An 8,134-nucleotide genomic window follows, 5' to 3' on the forward strand; every position below is an offset into this window, starting at 1 on the left:
ACGCCAGATGTTATGAACGTCTGGCAGAGCAAAGCTGATGACTACTCGATAGTTCAGTGTGCCATGCTTTACGGCTTAGAATCGGGACTTCAACGACGTTTTGAATGTCATGGTGCATATGAGATGTTCCAGGAGTTGAAGTTAATATTTCAAGCAAATGCCCGAATTGAGAGATATGAAGTCTCCAATAAGTTCTATAGCTGCAAGATGGAGGAGAACAGTTCTGTCAGTGAGCATATACTCAAAATGTCTGGGTATAATAATCACTTGATTCAGATGGGAGTTAATCTTCCAGATGACTGCGTCATTGACAGAATTCTCCAATCACTGCCACCAAGCTACAAGAGCTTCGTGATGAACTATAATATGCAAGGGATGAACAAGACTATTCCCGAGCTCTTCGCAATGCTGAAAGCTGCGGAGGTAAAAATCAAGAAGGAGGATCAAGTGTTGATGGTTAGCAAAACCACTAGTTTCAAGAAAAAGGGCAAAGGGAAGAAGAAGGGAAACTTCAAGAAGAACAGCAAGAAAGTTGCTGCTCAGGAGAAGAAACCCAAGTCTGGACCTAAGCCTGAAACTGAGTGCTTCTACTGCGAGCAGACTGGTCACTGGAAGCGGAACTGCCCCAAGTATTTGGCGGATAAGAAGGATGGCAAAGTGAACAAAGGTATATGTGATATACATGTTATTGATGTGTACCTTACTAGAGCTCGCAGTAGCACCTGGGTATTTGATACTGGTTCTGTTGCTAATATTTGCAACTCGAAACAGGGACTACGGAATAAGCGGACGCTAGCAAAGGACGAGGTGACGATGCGCGTGGGAAACGGTTCCAAAGTCGATGTGATCGCAGTCGGCACGCTACCTCTACATCTACCTTCGGGATTAATATTAGACCTAAATAATTGTTATTTGGTGCCAGCGTTGAGCATGAACATTATATCTGGATCTTGTTTGATGCGAGACGGTTATTCATTTAAATCAGAGAATAATGGTTGTTCTATTTATATGAGTAATATCTTTTATGGTCATGCACCTTTGAAAAGAGGTCTATTCTTGTTGAATCTCGATGATAGTGATACACATATTCATAATGTAGAAGCCAAAAGATGCAAAGTTAATAATGATAGTGCAACTTATTTGTGGCACTGCCGTTTAGGTCATATCGGTGTAAAGCGCATGAAGAAACTCCATACTGATGGGCTTTTGGAACCACTTGATTATGAATCACTTGGTACTTGCGAACCGTGCCTCATAGGCAAGATGACTAAAACACCGTTCTCCGGTACTATGGAGAGAGCAACAGATTTATTGGAAATCATACATACCGATGTATGTGGTCCAATGAATATTGAGGCTCGTGGCGGATATCGTTATTTTCTCACCTTCACAGATGATTTAAGCAGATATGGGTATATCTACTTAATGAAACATAAGTCTGAAACATTTGAAAAGTTCATAGAATTTCAGAGTGAGGTTGAAAATCATCGTAACAAGAAAATAAAGTTTTTACGATCTGATCGTGGAGGAGAATATTTGAGTTACGAGTTTGGTGTACATTTGAAAAATTGTGGAATAGTTTCGCAACTCACGCCACCCGGAACACCACAGCGTAATGGTGTGTCCGAACGTCGTAATCGTACTTTACTAGATATGGTGCGATCTATGATGTCTCTTACTGATTTACCGCTATCATTTTGGGGTTATGCTTTAGAGACGGCCGCATTCACGTTAAATAGGGCACCATCAAAATCCGTTGAGACGACACCTTATGAACTATGGTTTGGCAAGAAACCAAAGTTGTCGTTTCTTAAAGTTTGGGGCTGCGATGCTTATGTGAAAAAGCTTCAACCTGATAAGCTCGAACCCAAATCGGAGAAATGTGTCTTCATAGGATATCCAAAGGAAACTATTGGATACACCTTCTATCACAGATCCGAAGGCAAGACTTTTGTTGCTAAATTCGGAAACTTTCTAGAGAAGGAGTTTCTCTCGAAAGAAGTGAGTGGGAGGAAAGTAGAACTTGACGAGGTAACTGTACCTGCTCCCTTATTGGAAAATAGTACATCACAGAAAACTGTTTCTGCGACACCTATACCAATTACTGAGGAAGCTAATGATGATGATCATGAAGCTTCAGGACAAGATACTACTAAACCACGTAGATCAACCAGAGTGAGATCCGCACCAGAGTGGTACGGTAATCCAGTTCTGGAAGTCATGCTACTAGATCATGATGAACCTACGAACTATGAAGAAGCGATGGTGAGCCCAGATTCCGCAAAGTGGCTTGAGGCCATGAGATCTGAGATGGGATCCATGTATGAAAACAAAGTATGGACTTTGGTTGACTTGCCCGATGATCGGCAAGCAATTGAGAATAAATGGATCTTCAAGAAAAAGACTGACGCTGACGGTAATATTACTGTCTATAAAGCTCGACTTGTCGTGAAAGGTTTTCGACAAGTTCAAGGGGTTGACTACGATGAGACCTTCTCACCCGTAGCGATGCTTAAGTCCGTCAGAATTATGTTAGCAATTGCCGCATTTTATGATTATGAAATATGGCAGATGGATGTCAAAACTGCATTCCTGAATGGATTTCTGGAAGAAGAGTTGTATATGATACAACCAGAAGGTTTTGTCGATCCAAAGGGAGCTAACAAAGTATGCAAACTCCAGCGATCCATTTATGGACTGGTGCAAGCATCTCGGAGTTGGAATAAACGCTTTGATAGTGTGATCAAAGCATTTGGCTTTATACAGACTTTTGGAGAAGCCTGTATTTACAAGAAAGTGAGTGGGAGCTCTGTACCATTTCTGATATTATATGTGGATGACATATTGCTGATTGGAAATGATATAGAATTTCTGGATAGCATAAAGGGATACTTGAATAAAAGTTTTTTGATGAAAGACCTCGGGGAAGCTGCTTACATATTAGGCATAAAGATCTATAGAGATAGATCAAAACGCTTAATTGGACTTTCACAATGCACATACCTTGACAAAATTTTGAAGAAGTTCAAAATGGATCAAGCAAAGAAAGGGTTCTTGCCTGTGTTACAAGGTGTGAAGTTGAGTCAGACTCAATGCCCGACCACTGCAGAAGATAGAGAGAAAATGAAAAATGTTCCCTATGCTTCAGCCATAGGATCTATCATGTATGCAATGTTGTGTACCAGACTTGATGTGTGCCTTGCTATAAGTTTAGCAGGGAGGTACCAAAGTAATCCAGGAATGGATCACTGGACAGCGGTCAAGAACATCCTGAAATACCTGAAAAGGACTAAGGATATGTTTCTCGTATATGGAGGTGACAAAGAGCTCACCGTAAGAGGTTACGTTGATGCAAGCTTTGACACTAATCCGGACGATTCTAAATCGCAAACCGGATACGTGTTTACTTTAAACGGTGGAGCTGTCAGTTGGTGCAGTTCTAAACAAAGCGTCGTAGCGGGATCTACATGTGAAGCGGAATACATAGCTGCTTCGGAAGCAGCAAACGAAGGAGTCTGGATGAAGGAGTTCATATCCGATCTAGGTGTCATACCTAGTGCATCGGGTCCAATGAAAATCTTTTGTGACAATACTGGTGCAATTGCCTTGGCAAAGGAATCCAGATTTCACAAAAGGACCAAACACATCAAGAGACGCTTCAACTCCATCCGGGATTTAGTCCAGGTGGGAGACATAGAGATTTGCAAGATACATACGGATCTGAATGTTGCAGACCCGTTGACTAAGCCTCTTCCACGAGCAAAACATGATCAGCACCATGGCTCCATGGGTGTTAGAATCATTACTGTGTAATCTAGATTATTGACTCTAGTGCAAGTGGGAGACTGAAGGAAATATGCCCTAGAGGCAATAATAAAGTTATTATTTATTTCCTTATATCATGATAAATGTTTATTATTCATGCTAGAATTGTATTAACCGGAAACATAATACATGTGTGAATACATAGACCAACAGAGTGTCACTAGTATGCCTCTACTTGACTAGCTCGTTAATCAAAGATGGTTATGTTTCCTAACCATGAACAAAGAGTTGTTATTTGATTAACGAGGTCACATCATTAGTAGAATGATCTGATTGACATGACCCATTCCATTAGCTTAGCACCCGATCGTTTAGTATGTTGCTATTGCTTTCTTCATGACTTATACATGTTCCTATAACTATGAGATTATGCAACTCCCGTTTACCGGAGGAACACTTTGGGTACTACCAAACGTCACAACGTAACTGGGTGATTATAAAGGAGTACTACAGGTGTCTCCAATGGTAGATGTTGGGTTGGCGTATTTCGAGATTAGGGTTTGTCACTCCGATTGTCGGAGAGGTATCTCTGGGCCCTCTCGGTAATACACATCACATAAGCCTTGCAAGCACTACAACTAATATGTTAGTTGTGAGATGATGTATTACGGAACGAGTAAAGAGACTTGCCGGTAACGAGATTGAACTAGGTATTGGATACCGACGATCGAATCTCGGGCAAGTAACATACCGATGACAAAGGGAACAACGTATGTTGTTATGCGGTCTGACCGATAAAGATCTTCGTAGAATATGTAGGAGCCAATATGGGCATCCAGGTCCCGCTATTGGTTATTGACCGGAGATGTGTCTCGGCCATGTCTACATTGTTCTCGAACCGTAGGGTCCGCACGCTTAACGTTACGATGACATTTATTATGAGTTTATGCATTTTGATGTACCGAAGGTTGTTCGGAGTCCCGGATGAGATCACGGACATGACGAGGAGTCTCGAAATGGTCGAGACGTAAAGATTGATATATTGGAAGCCTATATTTGGACAAAGGAAGTGTTCCGGGTGAAATCGGGATTTTACCGGAATACCGGGAGGGTTACCGGAACCCCCGGGAGACTAATGGGCCTATTGGGCCTTAGTGGAAAAGAGAAAAGGGGCAGCCCACAGCCTGGCCGCGCGCCCCCCCCTTCCCCATGTCCTAGTAGGACTAGGAGAAGGGGCCGGCCCCCCTCTCTCTCCTTTCCCCCTTGAGAGTCCTGGTTGGAATAGGATTGGAAGGGGGAGTCCTACTCCCGGTAGGAGTAGGACTCCCCCTGCGCCTCCCTCTCTCTGGCCGGCCAGCCCCCCTCCTCCAACCTTTATATACGGGGGCAGGGGACACCCCAAGACACACAAGTTGATCCTTGAGATCGTTCCTTAGCCGTGTGCGGTGCCCCCTGCCACCAAATTCCACCTCGATCATACCGTTGTAGTGCTTAGGCGAAGCCCTGCGTCGGTAGTACATCAAGATCGTCATCACGCCGTCGTGCTGACGGAACTCTTCCTCGACGCTTTGCTGGATCGGAGCCCGAGGATCGTCATCGAGCTGAACGTGTGCTAAGAACTCGGAGGTGCCGGAGTAACGGTGCTTGGATCGGTCGGATCGGGAAGAAGACGTACGACTACTTCCTCTACGTTGTGTGATCGCTTCCGCAGTCGGTCTGCGTTGGTACGTAGACAACACTCTCCCCTCTCGTTGCTGTGCATCACCATGATCTTGCGTGTGCGTAGGAAATTTTTCGAAATTACTGCGTTCCCAACATCGCCGCCACGAACCGGCACTAATGTGCACATTAGTGTCGGCTCAAATACAAACCGGCACTAATGTGCTTCACGTTTGACCCTTTTTCTACTAGTGTATGGGCACCATATTCACACCCCGTGTCCTCACTCTCCCCTCACACTTTCACTCGCTTGATCTCTCTCCGCCGCGCGCCGTCGCCGCGGTCGCCCACTGTCGCCGCCGTCAACCACAGTCGCCCCCAAGGTATCTGCCTCCCTCCCTCCCTCTCCACCCTCCTCTCCCCTCCCTCTCGCCGCCCTCCTCCACCTCTCACCGCCCTCCTCTCTCCTTCCTTCGGAGGCCCTCCTCCCTCCTCCTCCAGCTGTCGCCCCACCCCGATCCTCCTCCTCCCTCCTTCCTCCCCCTCCATCTGCCGCCATCTCGGCCTCCCCCCTCTCTCCTCCCTCACTGGTAGAAAAAGGGCCTATAGTCCCGGTTCCTGAACCGGGACTAAAGTGTCGGTACTAATGCCCCGACCCTTTAGTCCCGGTTCAATCCAGAACCGGGACGGATGGGCCTCCACGTGGGCAGTGCCGGCAGCCCAGGCAGGGGGGCCTTTGGTCCCGGTTGATGACATAAACCGGGACCAATAGGCTTCCACGCGTCAGCATCTGGCTGGAGCTGAGGTTTTTCTTTTTTTTAAAAAAGTGGCTGTTTTAGGGGTTTAGGGGGTTATTTTTAGGTTGTTATTAGCTAGCTAATAGAGAGAAGTGTCCTCTCTTATATCTTCATCCTTGGTTTACCTACGCTACTGCTATGTTCATTTCACCCGTAGATATATATATAATAACTCATGCATGCTCGCATCATACATCATCATATATAATAACAAGTCCTACTAATTAATCAAGCATCATCATACAACTTCTACTCGTTATTAATAATAAGTCATACGATCATCATCCTCATAGTCATCGAACCCAACCCTACATAATTGTTCTTAGCACATGATCATCAGTATCAGGTAGGACCTAAACACACTTAAGGTAAAATAGCATAAAACAATATAGACCCTGACTCTCCATTATGAAGAATGGAGATCATCCTGTCTCCAATTCTTGCGCCTCGCTTCCTTTTGCTTCCAAGAAGCTCCTTGCGACTGTCCATACATTTTTTCCATCCTTTGATTGTCATGTCTCCACTTCTTTTAGAAATCCGGTATGGACAGTTGAGATTCGTAGGATGACCTGGATATATGTTCAAAACACGAAGGCTGCCGCCATTCTGATACATCAAATGAGGCACACAATCCTCTGGGATAAGCTGTTGAAAAACATAGTAATAACTTCGTAGTTAGCAATGATGTACTAGTTTTAGAAGTATGCAAAAAGATGCACGGATGTCGTAATAGTAAAAAAACATACCAGGGTATCTCCATGGTAGTTACCGTAGTTCAACACGTGCACTAGTGGCACATATTGACCATAATGTTGAGGAGTTCGATTGTAGATGTTGTAATTCTCAAGATCTTTACAAAATCCAACCAGATGAGTTTTCTCCTTGTAAGTTAACTCAGAGCCATCGGTGTAGTAAGTTCTATCTACCATCTTCTGCACATTCTTTGATACTTCAAAATAAGCTGTCAATGGAAATAAGTTGTCAACTATTTTGAAATGAACAATATAAATTAGTTAATAATTAACTATGTTTGAGAAACTCACATAGCGGTAGAACTGGAGGAGTATCAACAAGGACCCAAATGTCCATATTGTCTTGCTCTATTTCAGGATCACCAAGATCCATGGTGACAAGCATACCCTCATCAAAACCATACAATTTGCAAAATGCTTCCCAATTTTTGCAACCAAAATGAGTTACGCTCTCAGCATTATACAACTTTACTTCAAAATCCACATCATGATGGGTCCTTAGGTGAATTTTCTTCGTTTCAAAATTTTCATGGTCTTCAAAATCCATCCTCTCCAAGACATAGCGTCTTGCATGGCATGGGATAAACTATACTCGAATTGTAAAAGATGAAAATTACACGTTGAAATAGTTGAAGTCATGCTTAATTATGAAAAAAAACACTTGTCGTCGTTGCGTACCGTTTCAATTTCGAAAGTCTCCTCGAGCTTAATGCTAAAGCGCCGACCATCGTCCAGGTGAGGCCTGTCGCACTCACCTCGATCGTCATGGCACCAGTCGCACTCCCCCGGGAGACTTTCGTCGTCCGATGATGACATTTCCTATACGTTCATAATTCAAAGACTAAATTAGATCATTATTATTCAACTAATCATATGCATATGCCTTGCATAGTGCTCTCCAATTTGAGCATTCAATAAGAAAAATCAAATCACAAAATAAAGTAGTAAAATAAACTACTTCTATAGTAAAATAAACCGCAAAATAAACTAGTTCTATTAATTTTCTTGCTAAAAATAAACTACTTCTATAGTAAAATAAACCAGTTTTATTAAATCAACTAGTTCAACTACTAAGCACTTACTATAAATAGAATAATGTAGTACTTACTAAAAATAAACAAGTTTACCTAGTTCTAACTAATTCCATTAAACACTTTGTAA

The sequence above is a fragment of the Triticum aestivum genome, chromosome 6A (assembly GCF_018294505.1).
Source record: "Triticum aestivum cultivar Chinese Spring chromosome 6A, IWGSC CS RefSeq v2.1, whole genome shotgun sequence".
NCBI classification, from domain to species: Eukaryota; Viridiplantae; Streptophyta; class Magnoliopsida; order Poales; family Poaceae; genus Triticum; species Triticum aestivum.